Source organism: Mya arenaria, chromosome 2 (genome assembly GCF_026914265.1).
Source record: "Mya arenaria isolate MELC-2E11 chromosome 2, ASM2691426v1".
NCBI classification, from domain to species: domain Eukaryota; kingdom Metazoa; phylum Mollusca; class Bivalvia; order Myida; family Myidae; genus Mya; species Mya arenaria.
Window position 1 is genome coordinate 4,469,952 of NC_069123.1, and position 20,995 is coordinate 4,490,946.

General features: G+C 32.2%; 1 long non-coding RNA gene across 1 annotated transcript in view; it reads left to right on the forward strand.

Moving 5' to 3' along the window:
- The window catches only part of LOC128243651 (uncharacterized), a 53,340-nt gene extending 32,898 nt beyond the window's left edge, over positions 1-20,442 (forward strand). Inside the window, exon 3 of the long non-coding RNA XR_008262875.1 lies at positions 20,351-20,442. This is a non-coding gene — a long non-coding RNA (uncharacterized LOC128243651). The remainder of the gene's footprint in view (positions 1-20,350) is intronic.
- Positions 20,443-20,995: the final 553 nt, after the last annotated feature.

Below are 20,995 nucleotides of genomic sequence, written 5' to 3' on the forward strand. Positions count from 1 at the left end.
ATGTTGCGTCTTGGCCTACTAAGTGTTCCCAATGGGTTCTGGCCCATTGCAGCTACCTTAGTGGGCCTATAAACGGCAAATATGAATTATGAAAAAATGCTTCACCAATGAACACCAATAAAAAATCACACCACATACAAAACAACAGGCAAACCACACACGTATAAAAATTGCTTTACCGTTTACCGAAAAACAATTCTGCTCGGCTGAGTGATTCAGACTGATTCTGACGAAGTTTTTAAGGGAAAGGAAAATAACGGCGAAACAAAAGCTCGTACAATTATGTTCCGGTCAGTAGACGTGTTTTAGGCTGATATTTGAAGTAAAAAGACATAGTTCGTTGACATTAAATACAGAATAATTAGTATTTGATCTCGATAAAACTAAAAACTATCACTCTAATTTGGAGAAAAAGAGAAGTTATCATAATTGAGGTAATGATGCCTGTTTATATAATCCGAGATATGTCTTCCATTCGTTGAGCAGATATGATGTTAATTATTTATTGCATGCACACATAACGACTCTATAGACTCGTTGTAAAGCTACATGATGTAAAATTATGTTTCCCATATTTTTGCAGACCACGATAAGGCGATCGTTTAACAAATATAAATGTTGTTCCTCGGGTGAATTTGAGGCAGTGCAGTGCTATTGTTGAACGCATCTCTAAGGTGTTCCTAAGATTGTTGATGAAATGGCCACCTGGTATATTATAGATCTTTAGTTATTGCTGCGTTTGTTTATGTTTAATGTGTATATGTGTGACAATTTTTTGAGACACTAAATCTTTAACGAGTGTCTGACAAAGCTACATTTCACGATATGCTTTAGCATCTGGAATGGTTAGAATTCATGCTTAGTTTACTTGAAGACAGATCATAAAGGTATCACCTGTCAGAACATATCATTCTTTTCCTCAAGCAAACTGCAATAAATGCATCAAAAGTTCCTTTGCAATCTAGAGTGGGAGTTTAGGATAAACATCTCCACACATTTATGAAAACAAATTAAGGGAATACGACCAGCACTCAAGTGTATATACCTTGATTTTCTTTCAAAGGTTATTGTTTGCTAGTCTGCAGAAATATATAATTAGATTAGTTATTAGTAATGAATAGGTCAGTATTGGCCAATCAATAATTATGTCGGCTAACTTTCAAACCAAACAATTAGCAGTGTTATACAGTTTACTGCTGAGGAATAAAACGTTTACATACTGTCAAGATTCGCGGAGCAGTAGTATATTACTTTTAATATATATAAATTAAGACATATAAAAATCATTCTAACGCTTTAAAGAGCCAGACGACTTTAATTTTTGTTTATGTTTGTGTACAATGTAAGATAAAACCTTTTCATTTAAACGGTGACAAGTTGTCTATCAGAGATGCATATTTTGTAAAGTGCCTTAAATGACTCATTTTACTGAAAGGAATTATATACGATAATTTGAATATTTAAACTTCATTTTATACACAACTGTTTAAATGAATCTTTTTTCTTTTTGTGGTTTGGTAATGATTTATGTGAAAATAATTTACACCCAACAGCTTACCATATCTAAGATATTATATCGTCAGGTAATTTGACGTTTTTTTTAGTATTACTGAAGCACATTTACAAACTATATCACATATTTTTTCACTTTTGTGGCATAAAACATGCAACGAAAAAACTTTACTGTAAAGTAGTGGTTTTGCGAACCCTAAATTTATTGCACAGCATGGCGAAAATGCTCCGTCTGGGTGAAGACGAAAAGGTTGTAGTTGAAAGAAGATAAATAAGCGGCTTGAAAGCTTTGCTTTTATGATGGATTTGGAAACGGACAACTTTGAAAACACCTGTCAAAACATAACAATCTCATGACAAATGAACACCGTGCAAAATCAGTAATGAGTTGATGGTATGTTTTATGTCATTTCAGAATGAAAAAAGCAATTATAGGTTTAAGATGTAAGACAAGTTTAAATTGAATAGATTTCTTATTGTATGATCCGTTTTGTGAATGACCAATTAAATACAACCATATGCCTGGCGCGCTTTATGACTACGTAAAACAATGTGAATATTAGGGAAAAACTTAAATTTAATGAATATTCGCTGTCATTGTAAATGTAGTTGCCACTGTTAAGTCGAGAAAATATCTTATTATAATAGACATCTAAGATATGAAAAAATGTTTTTGAACAAATAGTTGTTTAAGACAGTGTAATGTTGCTTCTAAATATAATCGCAGATATGTTTTTCTACCATGGTTCAGATCTATTATGTATTATTCATTTCAAAACAATGCAGGCAATAGTTCGTTCGTTGTTCGTTGTAGTGCAATTTGATAATATTATACATTTTTGTTTCCCATGTTTTTGTAATAAAACATTATTGGACAACATGATCAGCGGGTTTCAAATTTTTTTTTCTCGGTACAAAATCCTTCCTAGAATGTTTTAATGAAACGGCCTGCTTCTCTGTTTCAGAACTTAGGGTATTGCTGGGTGTATGTCTAACGTGCATTTGTGCAGTTTTGTCACAAATCATTGAGAAACAATAAATACATTTTCATCGAGTGTCTGACACAGCTGCGTGACATGATATATTTATCGTACTTTACATGCAGACGGATCATTAAGATATCACCTGTCAGAACATATCAAGCATACCACTAACGAACATGAATGAGTGGATTGAGTTATTCTTTGCATTATATTCTGAGATTTTAAGAAAAACAAATTCCGAGACCAATTGTATGCGCTGGAAATCTTCACGACAGGATTACTTTGTTTTTTCTTCCTTTGAAGTGAAAGTTGGAAAACGAAATGGTTGATTTGGTAATAGCAATTGGAATTGCTTTCGATTAACAGACTAAAACAGTGTTTTAGCACAAATAAACACAGAGGAGCATCCGTAATGAGTGGATATAGCGTGTTTAATGTCATTTCGGAGTGAGAGAAACAATTATTATTCTTAAAATGTAAATGAAGTTCAAATTGACACTTTTTCTCATCATCGTTTTATTTGTTTACAAAAATAACGTGATCAATTATATACCAAGATACGACCATCTGTCAGATGGCACATTGACATTACATATAACATGGGGATAAACTTAAGTGCCTAGCGCTTCTTACAGTAATAAGTTAACTCTAGTTTTGAGTGGATATTACATACAAACAAACACGTACACAAGTCAAAACATGAACAAAGCCTTTCCTGATCAAACTATATAACCGGTATGCTAAATATGGTTTCGCTTCTTTGACACGCCGATTTAAAGATAAGGTCGACTGTATATAACTTGTTCTGTCATTTTCAGACAGTCTCAATATTTCTGAAACTCAGACGTTTGGGGCAATCATGATAAGCAATCCTCCCAGTGAATTCATTAATAAACACACTAGCATGATCAGTGTGTGTTTACGTTTATGTTTCACGATAAGTATAAATTTAGTGCAGCGTTATTTATTTGGTTGCTGAGCATTTTCTTCTAGTTTTCAATGTGTGTTTTTACGATAACACTAGGTATGCATAATTTATTATAGAATTGTGTTGTTTTCAGTAACCGAACATGAACATGAAAGGAACCTTGCTAAACTAGAACAATACAGCAGTTTTCTTCCCTTGGTCGTATTCATAAAGCATCTTAGTAAAAAAAAATCGATTAAATAATAAACTGCACCATTTTAAGTAAAATCTCCAAAAAACAATAACCTAAAAACGTTTTTATTTAGACTTAAAGAATGTTGAATGCCAGTAAAGGTCCAAATAATGAAAGCAATAAATGACTTCGATGACAAATATTGCTTTTTTAAATATTCCTCAAGTTGTTAAAGATAGAAACAAGTCGTAAATAAAGAACCTTCGATCTTTTGAATAATTGTGGGACGATCTTTTGTCTTTAATATACTTTTAATGTTTCTAAAATAATAAATCTGATAGTATTTTGCAGATATTAATTTTAAAATGATTATGACTATAATTATGATTATTATTATTATTATCATTATTACAATGGCAAGAACTTTAACACAGTTTTTACAAAATATTACCCTTAATGCTAGACGGCGTTATGCTGTCTGGTTTGGATTGAGTCTGTTGACAGACAATAAAAGGTGACAGACAATAAACAATTAATGTCTGTCAAAAGTCTCCATCCAACCCGAACAGAGAGCTCTTATACTCATGGCCAGTTGCTGAAAGGTTTGTTTTCGAATCTAGAATTGAACGACAATTATTTATGATCAAATTAATATAAGAGTACTCAGTGTCCCACGGCATTTTGGGCACACAATTACTCTTTTTGCAAATATCCTATCAACCGGTGGTGTTAAAACTCCCTTAAGGGTTCTAAATTTTGCTACGCTACACTAAGGGATTCAACGGGGTACAGCCATAATGAAGCCACTACAGGGCGCGAGCAAACCTTAAAAACCTACAAACAATAACAAAGTTTACTCAAGGAAATTAGGCAAATTAATCAAACGGCTATTAGGGTGTACTTTTTCTTCAAGAATACATTGATATCGACTAACAAGACTTGCATTGGTATTGTTATGCCCCTGTGCAGTTAAAACAAATCGTGACACGGTGGAAAAAATACATTTTGTAAACATTATTTCCAGTGGTTAATTATAAATTATTGTTCCTGAATATTTGATAACATGGTGATAAGTTTGGTATGTTATAATATCAAATGTTCACTTGCAAAACAACTCAAGACTTTAAGCAGTAACAAGTTGTTTTTTGTGGTTTTATTTTATCTTATTATGCGTCAACATAAAAACTAACAATTATTGGAAAGTACTTCGAATGTAGGAATTTCGTCATAAACTGTCATTTGCTGCATTTATGTGAAGTGCTGCATTTACATGGAGCTTATAAAAGCTTTAAAACCACAGGGAATGTGTAATTACACGACAAGGTGTTTGGATATAGTTTTTACTTTGCGATGGTGTTAACTGGAAATGAAAGCAATAACTCATTTGGTCTTATTGAGAAAACAAAAAAAATACAAGTGCAGTTGAATGATCAGATGCTTGTTGAGTATTGTTCTTATTGCAAAAGATTAATTTAACTAAAATTGGGCATTTATTTGATTTTCTTAAGGAGCAATTAAACGGTTATCAGTTCTGAAAGCAAGACTTAGTTGAAAACACAGTACATTTATTTTTATCCATTTGCCCTAATCAGCACTCTCGAAACCATTCAAATGTCTGATAATATGCTTAGTGTATCACGTTCGGCTTTTCTGAAAGTACTAGACAGGTAAGATAGAAATTTCACCTAATCATGAACAAAAATGACAGTTTATATATATAAAGTTGAATGTATGTAATACAAAACTAACGGTTAAGTAGTTTTGATGCGTTTTGTTTGTGTTGTTTGTATGTGTTTATTTGGTGTAAGTTGTGAAGTGGTGATTTTGGTGTGTTTTTTGTGTATGTGGTGTTAATATGTTTGTTATTAATTGTGTCTCTTGTTCATTGTAATTCTAACCATTGCGTTGTGCCCCTAAAGAGGGTTTATATTTTTTGATTGTTCGACTGCAGTGCTTGTCCCCGTAGTCTCAATGTATTATTAACATGGATCACTATTCAATATTTGCCGAATGACATTAATGAATTCGTTCAAGGCAAATTATTTAGATCATGTTGAGGCTACCGTGTGAAAGTACTAGTGAAAAAGTACAAAAAAGGGATCCAACCAATTAACATTCTTACATAAATCGCGTTTCCTTGGATACGGAAGATTGAGGATTAAGAACTCGGATAGGAACCGTATTTAATTTAGGACAAAACTCGTTGAATCGGTTTCAATTTTAAATAGGCTTAGTGTTTGATTTTTAGTGTATTGTATCCTTTAAATGTTTTTATTTTGCCTTAAAAAAAGGTTATATCCAATTTACTTTCATCATTTAAACATACATTCTGTTCTCGTTTTTTAAAAATCATTACAAAGAATAGTTTGTACACAGACGTCTGATAAGTTTTCAAGATGGTTTGCATGTTTTAGATAGTAAAAGTTTCAATAAAGGAACTTTTCTTTCTAGCATAAACATTTAAATTATGTAGAAACATCGCAGTTGCGTAATTATTTCTTGTTTGTTAATGTTTCGACTGTGTTTTCCCCTTTCACACTTAAACTTAAACTTACATTCACTACTTACAAATAAGTACAAAACTATCAAAACTATAACTCTGAGATATATTATCTTCACGACTAAGATCTTTATGGACAAGTTCATTGTCTTTTTTTGCAAGTGTCAAGGTTACGGCCGAGAAAGACATAAAGACCAAGTGATAGTAAGATTGTGACATGCCATATATGGATGGTATATTTTTTTGCGGGATACAAAAAATGATCGTTGGATATTCCGAAGTGATTGTTGACTATATATATATAAAGCTTAGAGCAATCGGAGGCAGTGACAGTATTAAACATTGCTTACCTAACGCTGAATCATGTTATTTAAACCGCGGTTCGCATACTTAGTGAGGTTTCGGACTTAACGGCTACCATCAATCGATACATAGGTGCTGGCATTGCCATATTTGCACAACGATACAACGGGTACAATCTCTCATTCTTGCATAATAATGACAAATAAAAACAAGGAATGGATAAGAAAACTAATAAAAGGAAAACCTGAGGATAATATTTGCTTTCGAAATAATTTTTGATTAGAGACACACTTGATACGCATTTTTTGTATGTTAAAACAACTCCACTATCGAAGAATTAACACGTGATTTGTCACTTCCAGCTTCTTCATTTGAAGGTCGCAAAATAACTTTTTTACGTGCTGGAAAAAGTTTTAATTTTTTATTTCTTTTAATTCTTTGATGTGTTCACTTATACCCAAAGTTGATTCATCATTTTCGGATAATCGTTAATATCAGTAGGGTAGGAAAAATGTCTTGTACAAGTACGGAAACAAAGCTCGTACAGGTACTTGACATTTTAAGTTCTTGGAAATAAAAGCTCGTATCGTATACCCGACATTAAATAATGATTTTTGTATCTTAAAGCTTGTTTCTTGTAACCTCATCTGTGTCGTTATATTAATATGTATACATTGTATATGTCAGTTTTTTTAAGAATTTAACCTTATCATGGCCCTTCAACAGTACTGGTCTCTTCCGAAAAAGCGGACTCCAACGTGATTCTATGCGCGGACAGCTTTCGTAAGAATCGATCTAAAATAAATAAGAATATATAACTTGATATAGAAAAGTAGATAGATAAAACAGATATGCCGTTGGCATATTTCATCTTCAACTTAATGTGACTTTATAAAATTGAAAACAATCAAACAACGTTCCGCCAATCATATTCGGTAAAACTATATTTGCTGAAAAAATCGTCTTGCTTACATACATTACCTTGATCTAAACTCATTACTTGCTACTTGATACAAATAATTCATTCCTGGTCAGAAATTTATTTATGCTTTCGACATCATTCGTACATTTTAAGTCAAGTAGATATTGCAAAAAAAGCATTACTACTCAAAACGCCATTGTTGTTCATCTCCTGAAGGCTTTTTGCACCGTATATCAAAGATTGGGGATTTAGAATTCTGACAAAATTATGCGTCTTGCGAAGATATGTTGAATCTTATGGATATCTTGTTTTGCATGCTCTTAATTCAGAGGAATTTATCAGTCTGAATAAAACAGTTGTAAATTTATGAAAATGTTAATTTGAAAATGTGACTTTTTATTGGATATATCCTTCCTTAGGATTCAATTATTGGTATAAATAGCTGTTAGTACAAATAATGATAACATCATTTACAGTGAAAGATGAAGAAAATCTCTAACTTGTGTGAGGGATAAGGTAAAAGGCATGTAATAGAATAAAGTTTGGGCTTCAATACAGACAGAATACTCATAATACCTCATGCAAAATATCAATACATGTAGTTGTCATAGTCAAAGAAATGTTGTTACTAGATATACTTTGAGATATGCTTTCCTACCGTCGCACCGATACATCAATGATCATTTATTTTGTATTTATGTATAGAATATATTGACTCACTGTAATGTCCAATTAAACATATATGTTTTAAAATGTTTTTGAAACTAAATACTATTTGAGATCAAGACCAGGGGTCCTTTTCAAGGAGCAAATATTTACCTAAAAATTACTACAAACTATTGTTAAAAATATCTCTTATGACATAGCTGAACAACAAAACGGATCCTCCTACGTCTACTTGCAGACGTATCATTAGGATAGTACCTGTCAAAACATATCAATCTTACAACAATTAAACACCATGAAAAAACAGTAATGAGCGGATTGTGTGATTGATTACATTCTGGAGTGAGATTTTATTATAAACGTTCACCTTTATGAAACAGAATTATACGAATACAACTAGAGGGCTAGAATTTCTTCATTGTCATCCGGCATCAACTTAGGGACACCTAAACATGCATTTCCGCTTACCTTTATAATTTTGGGGTAAATATGAGGACGGCCACTTCATAAATAAATTCATCCAGTTACATCCAAGCTTCATACACACTGATAATATTACGGCGATAGCCCCAATATTAACGTAAAAATCGATGCAGCCTGTATGTGTTGTCCAGTGTTGATAACAAATATTCGTCAAATAGATCATCGCTTAAACCAATTCTTGAAGGTATTGACAGTGATGGACATTCTATAGTTGTCAATGGATACTGCTAAACTTAATCTTAGTTGGGCTAGACTTGTGTATAATGGTTAAGTTGTCAATGTAAATTCTGATAAAATATATGTCGTTTGTAAATTAATTTGAAAAGCAGCTGAAAGTGCTTATTTAAAAAAAAATGTATTTTAGATTTGAAATAAATCAATTATTTGAAAATTCATTTTGTGGTTGAGAATTTTTTCATCAAATAAATGAGTATCAAATTGATAAATTGAATAGCGAATATAGCACATAAGAGAGCGTTGAAGGTTATATTTTGAGCTACATTCTTAACTTCTCAAGTTATCCTAGTTTCATAATTCATGTCAATAATAAGAATGAGTTCATCGTGCAATACGTAACCGTGTACCTTGAGTGTTAATGGCGTTTATTTTTTTTAAATTTGTTACCACGTTATTCAGACCCCCCCCCCAACTATTAACGGACTGGATAAGGATAGAAATTAAGGCTGTTCACACTATCCAAAACATAATGATTTGTCAGTTACAATTATATTCAAATGCCTGTATAATTATTTAAACAGAGATAATATCGTACATTTTAATACAACTATATTTGTCTGATTTTTTAAATATAATTGTAACCGAATAATAACACTTGTAAATACAAATAAATAAAAGTCAATGTATCTTCCAAAATGAGAAACGTGGATACGGATAAATAAAAGCACGGTGTGGTGTTTATATATTTGTGTTTCCAGTTCATTATCGTTTTTGCCATTGCCTTGTGCCTCCAAACAGTGTTTTTTTTTAAATTCCGACTACTGGGCTTGTGCCTGTACTTTTCGTTGTATCATTTTATAGATGAGGTTCGTCTAAAATAAAATAAAAATTATACGCTTGAAAGCATTCTTTATTCGCGTCCATAAAAAGCAGCAGACAGATAAAAAAGGAAACGACCGACAATTAAGCCTTGAAGTGATGGACGCATGAAACATAATTGCAGACATACAGTACTGCCGATTATCAGATGATGAAGCTCAAAACATGTCAACTCTACATAATTGTGAGAACTTATTAATGTAAATTCAACTAGAAGTCTTAGAATTGTGCTTTTCATTACTCATTGTTTTTCTACAGTAACAGACTGGCATAACTTATTATGAAAGCCAAAGTTATAAACATTCACTGTCTCTGACAACTCGTAATCTAAGGTTCATTTAAATATCCCGAACTTCTATGAATTATAGACAAAGGTTAAGTTTATTGACGCATGAAGCATAATTGCAGACTTCCGATAATCAGACGATGAAGCTCAAAACATATCAAAACATGTCATCTCTAAATAATTGTGAAAACTTATTAATGTTCATTCAACTAGAAATTTTTGAGTTGTGTTTTTCATTACTCATTGTTTTTTCTTTAGTAAAAGACGGGCACAAATTATTTTAAAAGCAAAAGTTATAAACATTCACCGTTACTGACATCTCGTAAACTAAGGTTCATTTAAATAAATATCCCGAACATCTTTGAGTTATTGACAAAGCTTAAGTCTATGCATGGCGATGATACGCGCCGACAATGGCGCGAACGATTTCGCAATACACATACTTTTTGTCGAAAAGACAGATGAACAGAATTGATCTCAGATGATACAATTTATTAAGGAATCGCTCGGCTGTTTAATGACGACAGCACATTCTTAATGTGTGTCAGTCTTAAGTCTGCGATCATTCGAATATAACATTGTAAATTCATGTTTCAAGCACTTTATATTTTACTTAAACTGATCTTAGGACCGTTAAATATCGTATGTCACTGCCGTTGTCCTATACCTTTATCAACAAAATGTTAATAATTAGATTCCATACTCTTTATACAGGTTCTTGGTTAATATTATACTACATGACTAGTCCCTGTAGTTTCAACAGTGTTTTTATATAAAACGAAATGATGATGAATTTTGACTTCAATAAATAGGATTTTACATAAATATCTAGCTTGTAAAACGGTCATTTTATAAGACAACCCAATTTGCTTTTGCAGACAAATACCATGCCATCCTTTCCTTCTATATTCCTTCTGACAATAGTATTACTTACATAGCTTTAAAACTTCTACTGGAAACAAATATATTCAATCTCTCCAGAGAATTGAGCTGTTGTTCGTAAACTTTTCCTAGTTATGTCAACCTTATATTAAAAAGCTGCTATTTACAGAGACCTGGTTGCACTTAAACACAACCGAAGCAAAATTGGCGTTTGCCTCTGACAGTTTAATTATTTATAAGGTTGATGAGATTTTTACGAATGGATTTCGGTATAAAAGACATAATATTTTGAACACTGTTTGATTCTGATTCTTATGATTAAGAGGTTAAAGGACCCCACCGATAACTGTCCGTCCATCATTTGTTCAATATATGTATTTTTGTGCTTTTGATTAATTTCTCTAGATAGTCTTCGGTGATTTTCATATGCATTCAAGCACCAATTTCAGTCACAACAATTTAAAGTAAGATATGATCACCAGTTTCTAAAGTGTCTAAAAAGTCTTTGTTTCATTATGTGGTCATCGAATTGAGGGGGTCTGTTAAATTCGGATTTTGTTTGGCGATTGCTAATTAATAGGAACACCAACCATAGATTTTGCTTTGTGCAAGTGAACAAAAATACTGTAGAGAGTTTCAATAATAATTTTTCTTCAGTGACATCGGTTACAATTGATTAAAAAATGACACAGTGGAAATTCTTCTTCTTCAAATTTCTAATTACACCCTGATTTCTCAAGAAAATCAAACGGTATTTGAAAACCGATTCATTTAGAAATTTTATCACCCGTTTTTATCAGTGTTCCTTAGTATTCTCTTTTTCGCCAAACACATCAATAAAGGTAAATAGAAAGCCGCAAACATATGCAGAGAATCTACAACAATATTCAATATCCATACTGTTTAGCCAAGGAGTTTCTGAAAAGATATATTCTTCCAAATCTTACAACATACATTGTCGTTTTGCAACATTTAATTTCAATCACTTCCTTTTTTATTCAAGTTGCCTGAACATATTCGTTTTAGTAAAACCGTTATAGTTTTAAGACTTTACTTGATAACATTTTGGTAACAGCAACATAATTGAAAGCGTATAAAGCTGAAGGTGTTCGAATCAGTTTAAACCAGCTGAAAGCTCAATTTCGTATGATGATTCTTGTTCCTTTTCAGCGTTCCATTTAACTTATCTTTGGAATCACGAACCACGTTTTGGAAACAAAAATACAAAACTTAATAAGCTGTCATAAATATGATATTAATGGTATTAAAGAACCTATTTGAAATCTTTCAAACGCTCACTAAAGAATCAAATTAATTAGAAGGGCGTCGCGATCCAGCTCTTCTAAGACATTAAAATTTTATATAATTCAATCAAATTGTCTTAGACAATTATGTATTTTAAGGAAGAACGATGACTATATTATCAAATGAAGCATCAAAACAAATTAATAGCAGATATAAAATACATCGATAATGACTCATAATGGTCAATAAACTTGTATGTCCTTGTTATCTTTTAAAGGAAGAAATAAACCTATACATATAACCTTTAAACCGACCTTTTATCACTAGATATGATTGATACTGTATGGAAAACATCATAAAACTATCGCAGTAGGTTTTCCATGTAACATTTGTATGGCTTTCTCTTGGTAACAGGTATGAAGGAAATATATAACATTTAACTTTAATAAGTTGAATCACAATGATAGTTTATTCAAATTCGATACATTATAGCAAATACTACAATTATCCATCGGCCTAAACCATTCTTTGACTTTAGTCAATATCATTATGTGTTATCAAAATAATTTGAGTCCATCTAGTACAAATATTTCAATGGATAATATGTGTCCCATTACTATCTTATTCTATTGTATTTCAACTTGAAGTTTAAGTCCAATTCCACTAGGTAACACTCCAAATGCCATTATTTTAATATAAGCCTTCAAAATAAATGTACTGAAAGTCATCAAGTAATTTTACATACAATTTCAGAGCAATATTCCCCGATACACCCAGATTTATAGCAACTAAACAATAACAAAAAACAAACAAACCTAAACAACAACAAAACAACATAAAACATTAACAAATACGAAAACCCCAAACATAATGTATAGATAAACAAAAAGTATCCTATGGTACATCTCTAGTTTTAGTGTTTACTGTGACTTAAGAACGGTGTTGTTGAGCTTTGTAGTTTCTTGTGTTGCTCTTCGTTGTATGAATGGTAATGTATCTACATATCAAGAAATGTCTGGGTATATATCAGCAGTTATTTATTTTACCGCTCAATTGGCGGAAATGTGTCATCATGAAAAAAACAAGTGATTGATGTGTGATATCATGAAAATAACATTAACGAATGATTGGAATGTATCATGAAAAAACAACAATAAGTGGTTGATATGTATTATCATGACAAACCAACATTAACAAAGTGTAACACTAAAACTCCATCATTTTAAGATATTCTATCAAACAAATGAAATGAAATGGTGGTCAAAAAATGATTTTATCTCGTAGAGATTTTATAGACTGTTTCAAGGCGGTATCCGGAGTACCTTTTTTGTCTTATCTTATTTTTATCTTAAAAAAACATGGCTTCACAATATTTTAACATAACAAAACAGTAAAACAGCGTTCAGGCAATAACATTTCCGCAAACTTTCTGCTAAACGATATTTTCTCAGAGTAAATTGTTAACCTTACTTACAAAATACATTTTTAGTGTTTTTTTTCCTATGGTTTTATACTCATTGTTTTCTATTTATAGGAACAATTTCACGTTAAGTAGATGATTGAATGGATATGTTATGTAGGTCGTATTGACGTAAGACCATTTTGAAGAATAAAGTAAACTATCAGCGGCTTTCGCTATGGAAGGGCATTGAAGAAAAGTTCTTGCTTTTTGTCCTTAACATCTTGCTTCATGACTGGTGCATCTTGCTTTCATACATGTGCATCTTGCTTTATTGCATCCTCCATGCTGATGTTCTCTTAAATTTTAAACTTCATAGGGAAATTGTATGTCTAAATTCGCGTTTAAAGGTATTATATCAAATTAAACGATTTACAATTAAAATAGTAGAAGTAAGCAAGAACTTCGTAACAAGCCATGAAGCAGCATTTAAGACATCTTCGTTTTTTACACCAGAGGGCGCAATCTCGGAAAGTTGTACGAAAATAGACAGAAACTATCGACCTAATACGACAGACGGAGTACCTCGGCAATATCCCACATATATCTTATGCGAAGCTTGCTGAAAATGAGCGAATCGTTACGCTTGCTATATCCTATTTGAAGAAACTCAGGGAAATTACCGACAATGTAAGCGAAGCGACATCTAGTGTTATAATATTGGACACTTGTAAATATGACGTATTGCATCATGCTTGCTAAAGGAAGCTGGTATGTGGTATTTGTCCTGATCCCTGCTGACATTTGTTATTTATGGTGTGTCTACGATAACTAAGCTAGTAAAGATAGTAAGCCATGAAATAAGCTATTAAGAAAGCTAGAATTCAACACGATTAAATCTGAGATTAGAAATCAACTTTCACGAAGCTGGCAAAACTGTTGCTTCAATAATGAATTCGGGATGCAAAGGAGTGAGTTGTACAAAAAAGGCAACACGTAAATAAGCAAGATGTACAAGACAGAATGGAAGATGAAATTTTCGCTTCAATGCTCTTTTTTTCTAGCAAGTCGATATCGCCTGGTTATGCGCCTTATTGCTTATTTCTTCTTTGACAAATGATAAAAATGCCATGAAAATCATGTTCAACATACTATTTCAATACGAATACAACACAGAAATAAAATCAGGCTTCGTTTTTTAATTGTTATACAATAAAAATACCCCCAAGTCAGACCTTTTTGTATCGAAAATTAATGTTTGTTTCCCCTGCTGTTTTACGGCAAAATGCACCAAAAACAGTATTTGTTTCAAATTATTTTATACCCAACATGCCCCCAGACCACCTTAAATTTGTACTTTTACATAAAACAGACCTAGGTACGCCCCTGATTACATCCTAGTATGAAACAGTATAAAATCACTCTTTTCTCTGAATGTCAAAGATTGGAGATTTAGAATTCCGCTGATTTTTAGATCAAGTGTTTGTACAGCAGCTGAAAATAAGAGTAATTTTCAATCCGATACAGTAGTTTTAACCAGTCGGAAAACTCGATTGCTTAAAGTGACAGTTTTGTAATTACTTATCAACATATCATATGACTTTTTTATTGGATATCCATTGGATGTAAGTATTCATTAATATTTGCTCATATTGTAACTTCGCTGTCGTTGTTATGTCGACGTAACGTCTGACGTAAGAAAAAGATCAATAAGTGAACTATTTTGATACATTTCTCTCCTTTCTCTCAGGGGAGGGGTTAAACGGCTTTGAGACGAAAGGGATTTCAATAATGCTCTTATTTAATAACGAAATGATTCTTTCAATTTATGTTAAGTTTTTTTATTCAAAATGTTTTCGTGTAATTGTCAAAACATAATTCCGCCAACTTCTCGAATATTCCCGGGATGAGTAAGACATAACACATAAATGTTATTTTCCTTGCATAACTAAAATTGTTAAATTGTGGAATATTTGACGTAAAAAACGCATTTTGTTACACTTCACCATTTAATTTTAGCGACGTTTATAATCACGTCATGACAAGAAGCAATTTCAGATCACTGTTGACATCAATTAGTTCCTCTAAATTTAACGTTTTATAGAGTATTTTTTGTCATTTTTAAATACAAGTCTTGCATTTTTATTTAATTTAATTTACCTTTATGGAAATGATATAACTTGAAGGTATTCTCCATAATCCATGCAACTTGTCTAGCATGAATATGATTCTCCAGCATGGCTTAATTGAATGGAAATATCTATTCGTACAAGTAAGCAATCTATGTCAATGACTGAGCACCAGTGGGTGCGTTTCGTTTAATTTTTACAGTGAAACTGGCTTAAACAATGATGTACACGATAATACTTGGTTTTCAAACCTTGTGTACCGTGCAATCACCTGCAAGAACTCCATGAACAGTAATTGAACAGTTCATTAAGTTCGTTCTTTAATAGTGCAAACACGTTTAATGGCAGTTCTAGAACATAAATTAAATATTTTTCTCAAGAATATTCAAGATTCTACAACTTTTAGTTCTTGCAATTGATCGAGACATCAGTTCTTGAAATATTGCATTGTCATCAACTAAAAAGATCACATGAAAATCGACCCTGCCTCAAAAAGGTAAATCACCAACTAGACGGTTTGACTCTTAAAGTTTAACAGTATATAAAATCATAAGATACAATTAATATGACACATCAACATCTTTTATGTAAAAATCGAAGTAGTGATGTAGAAGACATCAAAATCGAAAACTTCGTTTGCCTTCCTAGACCTTTCTAAAAGCTGTATAAATGGGAGAAATTCCAAAACACAGTTATGACATATTTCTCACTGTGTCACACTATGGTCTTTTTTATATATTATTTTTTTGTAACGATAATTCAGATAAATGAAAGCAAAGTAATAGCTTCATTCTCTTTCATATGAAGATCACAATCATGTTATAACAGAAATACTGTTACGCAATTTGGACAATTTGGTTTACGAAAATAGGGAAGATCCCATTACGATAACCTTCTCAAGGGCTTTGCCTAATCTGCGCAGAAAATCAGGTTGTAAATACCGAACGTTTACCGTGTACATCAGCTTTAAAACGGCATAAATATTGACCTTATAATTTGATTGGGACATACTTCAACGTTAAAGTTTCAATAAACTACCAAAAAGCATGCAATAAATGAGTTTTGTGACACAAGACTTGAACTAATTAAATTTGCAACTATTAGAGAGAAAAGCAACACTTTATAGATGCATTTCTTCCTTTCGATGGTTCTTTCCTTCTTATAATTATTATATAAATAAATGGTCATACCTGAAATGACCCATGGCACGTGGTTTATACGTTTATTGTGCGTGTTGTGGTTATTGCCTTGTGGTTGGATACCCATACACTTGTAAAAACCCAAGCTAGCCCACTTTTCGGCCGACCGTTCAAATGCCGTTACCCCAATATCAATCACAAGATGTATGTGTGTTTACGAAATGAAACACTGAGAAGTCGTGATCGGACGTTTTAATAAAAATGATACTATAGATTAAGAAAATAACTCCATTTGAACAAGATCAGCATTTTCATAAACATACCTAAAATATAGCGTCTTTATAAGATTCGATTTAACGTATCACCTGAAATGTTTTGTTTTGCCCATTGTCCTCTCGCCTTGTTTCAGTTAACCTGTTTGTATTCATAAATACCCATATATTTTATACATTATTCTCGACCATATACACGTGGGCTTAGCGATAATGAGTACAACATATCATACAAATCAAACACAACAAAATTATTGCTAGCAGTAATACCAGTTACACGTTGGCTGATACATCCATCATTTTAATTCACTTAAACTTGATGGACAAACCTTCTAAAGATTAAGGTTATTTAAATGTACTGTAGTAGCTTTGATAACATCCTTATGGCCAAGATAGGGTGGCAGCGAACATTTCAAAATACGTTTGCATTAAACATCACTAGATCTTATTAAACAAACAGATTTTTCAGATAACCCAGCTGTTCTCGATCAATTAATCTGGTTTATTTCACCATTCACCTGACCTGTCTACATCCTACAATCTCCTCGTATTCCCCGTATTATCCTTCTAATTATTTCCATATTATTCATTTTATCTTATTGCGTTATTATTGTATTAAAAATAACAGCCTTGATACCAATATATATCGGAATGACGAATACGAGACGTAGTATTAGCTTTTAAGCTTTCTTCTCTATTCTGTATATCAATTATCAACAAATTATAATTGAAATATCCGAATAACTATTGTTTGAACCAATCTGGTTTATTGTTGATGCCAAAATAGCATTGAAAAAATCCAATAACGTTAACATATTAAAACCGTAGGTAACGTGTCTTGGCACTCGATCAGATTCCTGCTTTACCAGAAAATACAAAATTACCCTGTACAACTTTTCTTTTCGTATGATATGTCAATTTATAAGAAAACATTTTGTAATTGTTAGGCCAAGAGATTCAGGTTGAAAAAGTGTTCACTTGCTGTCATAACGCCCTGAGGGTATCGCGTGTACAATACCGTAAATCATGGTGCACATTGATACCATATTAATTAGTGTATTTGAGAGAGTTTTATGTGTAATGAAATAATATGCAACTGCTACACAGGATTTTTTTTACAAAAACCGCTGTGTTGACTTTGAAAGTCAGCAAAAAATATCGGTTCATGTCCGATTTCAGCTGAAATTAAGAACAAACGTATGAAGCACAATAGCGTCTTTTCTTAAACTCATTTATTTAATATGTCATCAATCAGAATATCACAAGGTAGAAAATATAACAATGTTATCAGGCATCAATGCAGCGTGAGAAGACATAAATGCCCAGAAAATACCTGTTTATCTCTCGATACATTTCAGAGTTTATGAGGTCATTAACATAATATAAGGAGGGTGAATTGTCGGATAACTGCTTCATACTGTTTATTGTAAGCAGTTCATTGCCATGAAATTAAAATATATAGCAAAAAAGCAGCATTTAAGGATTTATTCTCAAAGTCTGTATGCCTATGAAAAATTAATTTTTTTCTATAGGTTTTTTAGTGCTATGTGGATTTATAACCGAAGCTCAACTTCTCTTGTTGATTATTTGCTTTATATGCGTTTAGCATAGCAATAACGATTATGTCCATATAAAAATCAAAATGTAAATAAGCTAGTTATGGTAATCTACTCATGAAATTGCCATTATAAAATAATTTCATTGAGCACTCTAGGAAGGACAAAATGCATCCAAAACATGCACATACCATTTGTTCGAGATTTTCCATTTGCACCAAATTGTCTCTGAAATTGTCCTTAGCGTTTTTCTATTTTGTTATGTAATGTTTCTATAATTAACTATCTGTTTCACTTTCCAAATATTTGTGTAAACATGTGTTCTCAACTTATATTGCATGAAAACAATTTACAATCAATTATTGTTCCAATTACTGTTATATCTTTCAATGAACAATATTCGACCACAGTGCGATCATATATCTTGTATGTCCTTTACCTATCCACCCCACCTCCGAAAGACGAATTCGCTTACCGTGCAGAGACGGTGACCTAACATTATTTAAGATATATATGTGTGTATAAATATATGATCTTTTTCATTTTGAAATGTTTGGCGTTGAACGCCGAAACAATTGGGTATTGTTGAATATTTGCCTGTTATGGTTGTCACTGTATTTCTAATTGTACTGTATAATTTGCAAATGTCACTTGGCGAATTACTGCACAAAGAACTTAGGTTTCAGATACCTCTTTAACATTTTATGAATTGAAAATAATTAAAATTACCAATATGATTGCACTTCAACCGTAGGCATTTTCTCAGGGCCCGTTTCACACAAGGAACTTTGGAAAACATGCTCAGATAAGTGGAGAACATTCTTGAACATCGTTTTGAAGTTTTAATTAAGAATAACATACAGTTCACCATTCAACAAATACATTGACTATAGTGTAACTTTTTTCTTAATAATACAAACATACAAGTATATATTATTAAACACCTAAGCAATCTCCACGAACTTTCAGGGAAAATGCGTAACAATGTAGCTTTAAGAATATACGTCAGTTAAAAGAAGACTTGTCCCTTGCATATCAGTAATGAAGTGTTTAGCGATTTTTGCTGGGACGGTCCTGTTCTTAACTATATGAGGCAACATTTGCGTACATGTTTAATTCCCTTATGCAACCTTTCACATAACATGTGTATTTTGATTGAGTTATAATGTATGCTAACACAAAAACTTTGTTCCGAAACAAAAGCTGGAACTGTTCTCTGGTCGCCATATACAGATAAACGGTGTATATATAATATCAGCTTTGTTTGTTTTTAACATATAATTCTAACGATATCAAAAGTTTACAGTCCGATTTTATCAATCTAGTCGGGAATAGCAGTGAATCCATGTGCGATTTGAAACGAAGATCACATTTATATAATGAAACAGTTTTCAAAAAAAAACTAAATTAGCACCATCTCTCCCATGCTACCATTTTTTGTAGGAATAATTCTAATATTAAGCGATTTTGAAAAACAATGAGTTACGAACTGGTCCACATTGATATGCTTTGGTAAAGTGCTTTGAATTGCATGCAGTCTTTACAACGAAGAAGCGATTGTAAACCTGATGTTGCTGCACAGCAATGTGCTAATGTTCCGTCTTCTTTTACTTGTAGAGGTGAAGGCAAAAAGGTTGTAGTTGACAGAAAATAAAAATTACATATGGAATGGTTACAATTCATGATTTGCAAACAGACGACTTAAATACACCTGTTAAAACAAATCAACTTAAGCCTTAATTAACAACTCGGAAGATAAGTTATGAGTTGATGGTGTGTTTTAAGTTATTTCAGAATACAAGCAGAAATTAAATATTTAAAGTTCTAAAACAATAATAAAGTGAACAGCAAATGTCTGTGAGCGCAATGATATTACGACAAGCAAGTACCCTAAATTTAACCACGAATTTATTTCAGGAAACCGATCAAGGTCAAACGAACATCAAACAAGATACAATACACTTCAGGACAACATTATTTGCAGTGGGAAATCATTATTAGATTCGGACAAAAAAGGTAAACATAGGAGAAGAATGTTTTGTAAGAATTATTTGGATTACGGTTTGCAGCATGTGCCTATTGGTTATTAAGTATAGCAATGTATAACTTCTTGAAAATAAGAGTGAATAGCGCTAAGGCCGACGAAACAAGCGTTGATATCGTTTCATTAAAAAAACAATTTCAGTTAAAGCATTTATTTAGGGAAACGATACTGTTCCTACTTTGCATATATAGTGCTTCAATAAATCGGCTTTGACGAAATTCAACTCTGTCTGACAAATACAGTAAAAAATATTCTAGATGGCGTTGAACCGTCACTGTCTGTCAACTGATGTTTGTGCTTCCAGAAATCAGTGAAATCAACTTCACATGCTTGCATTGCAATTGCAATACCCCTTGAGAGGTATGAACAAAGTAGCCGAAGAATGAAATGCGTAAGTGTAAAATATAACAATAAGTGTCAGGTTTACAATACATTTCGAAGAAATAACATTGAATCTGGGAATTTTAATCACATTAAAAGTGTCCATCGCTGCATTTATTATTCGTGATAAATTTAAA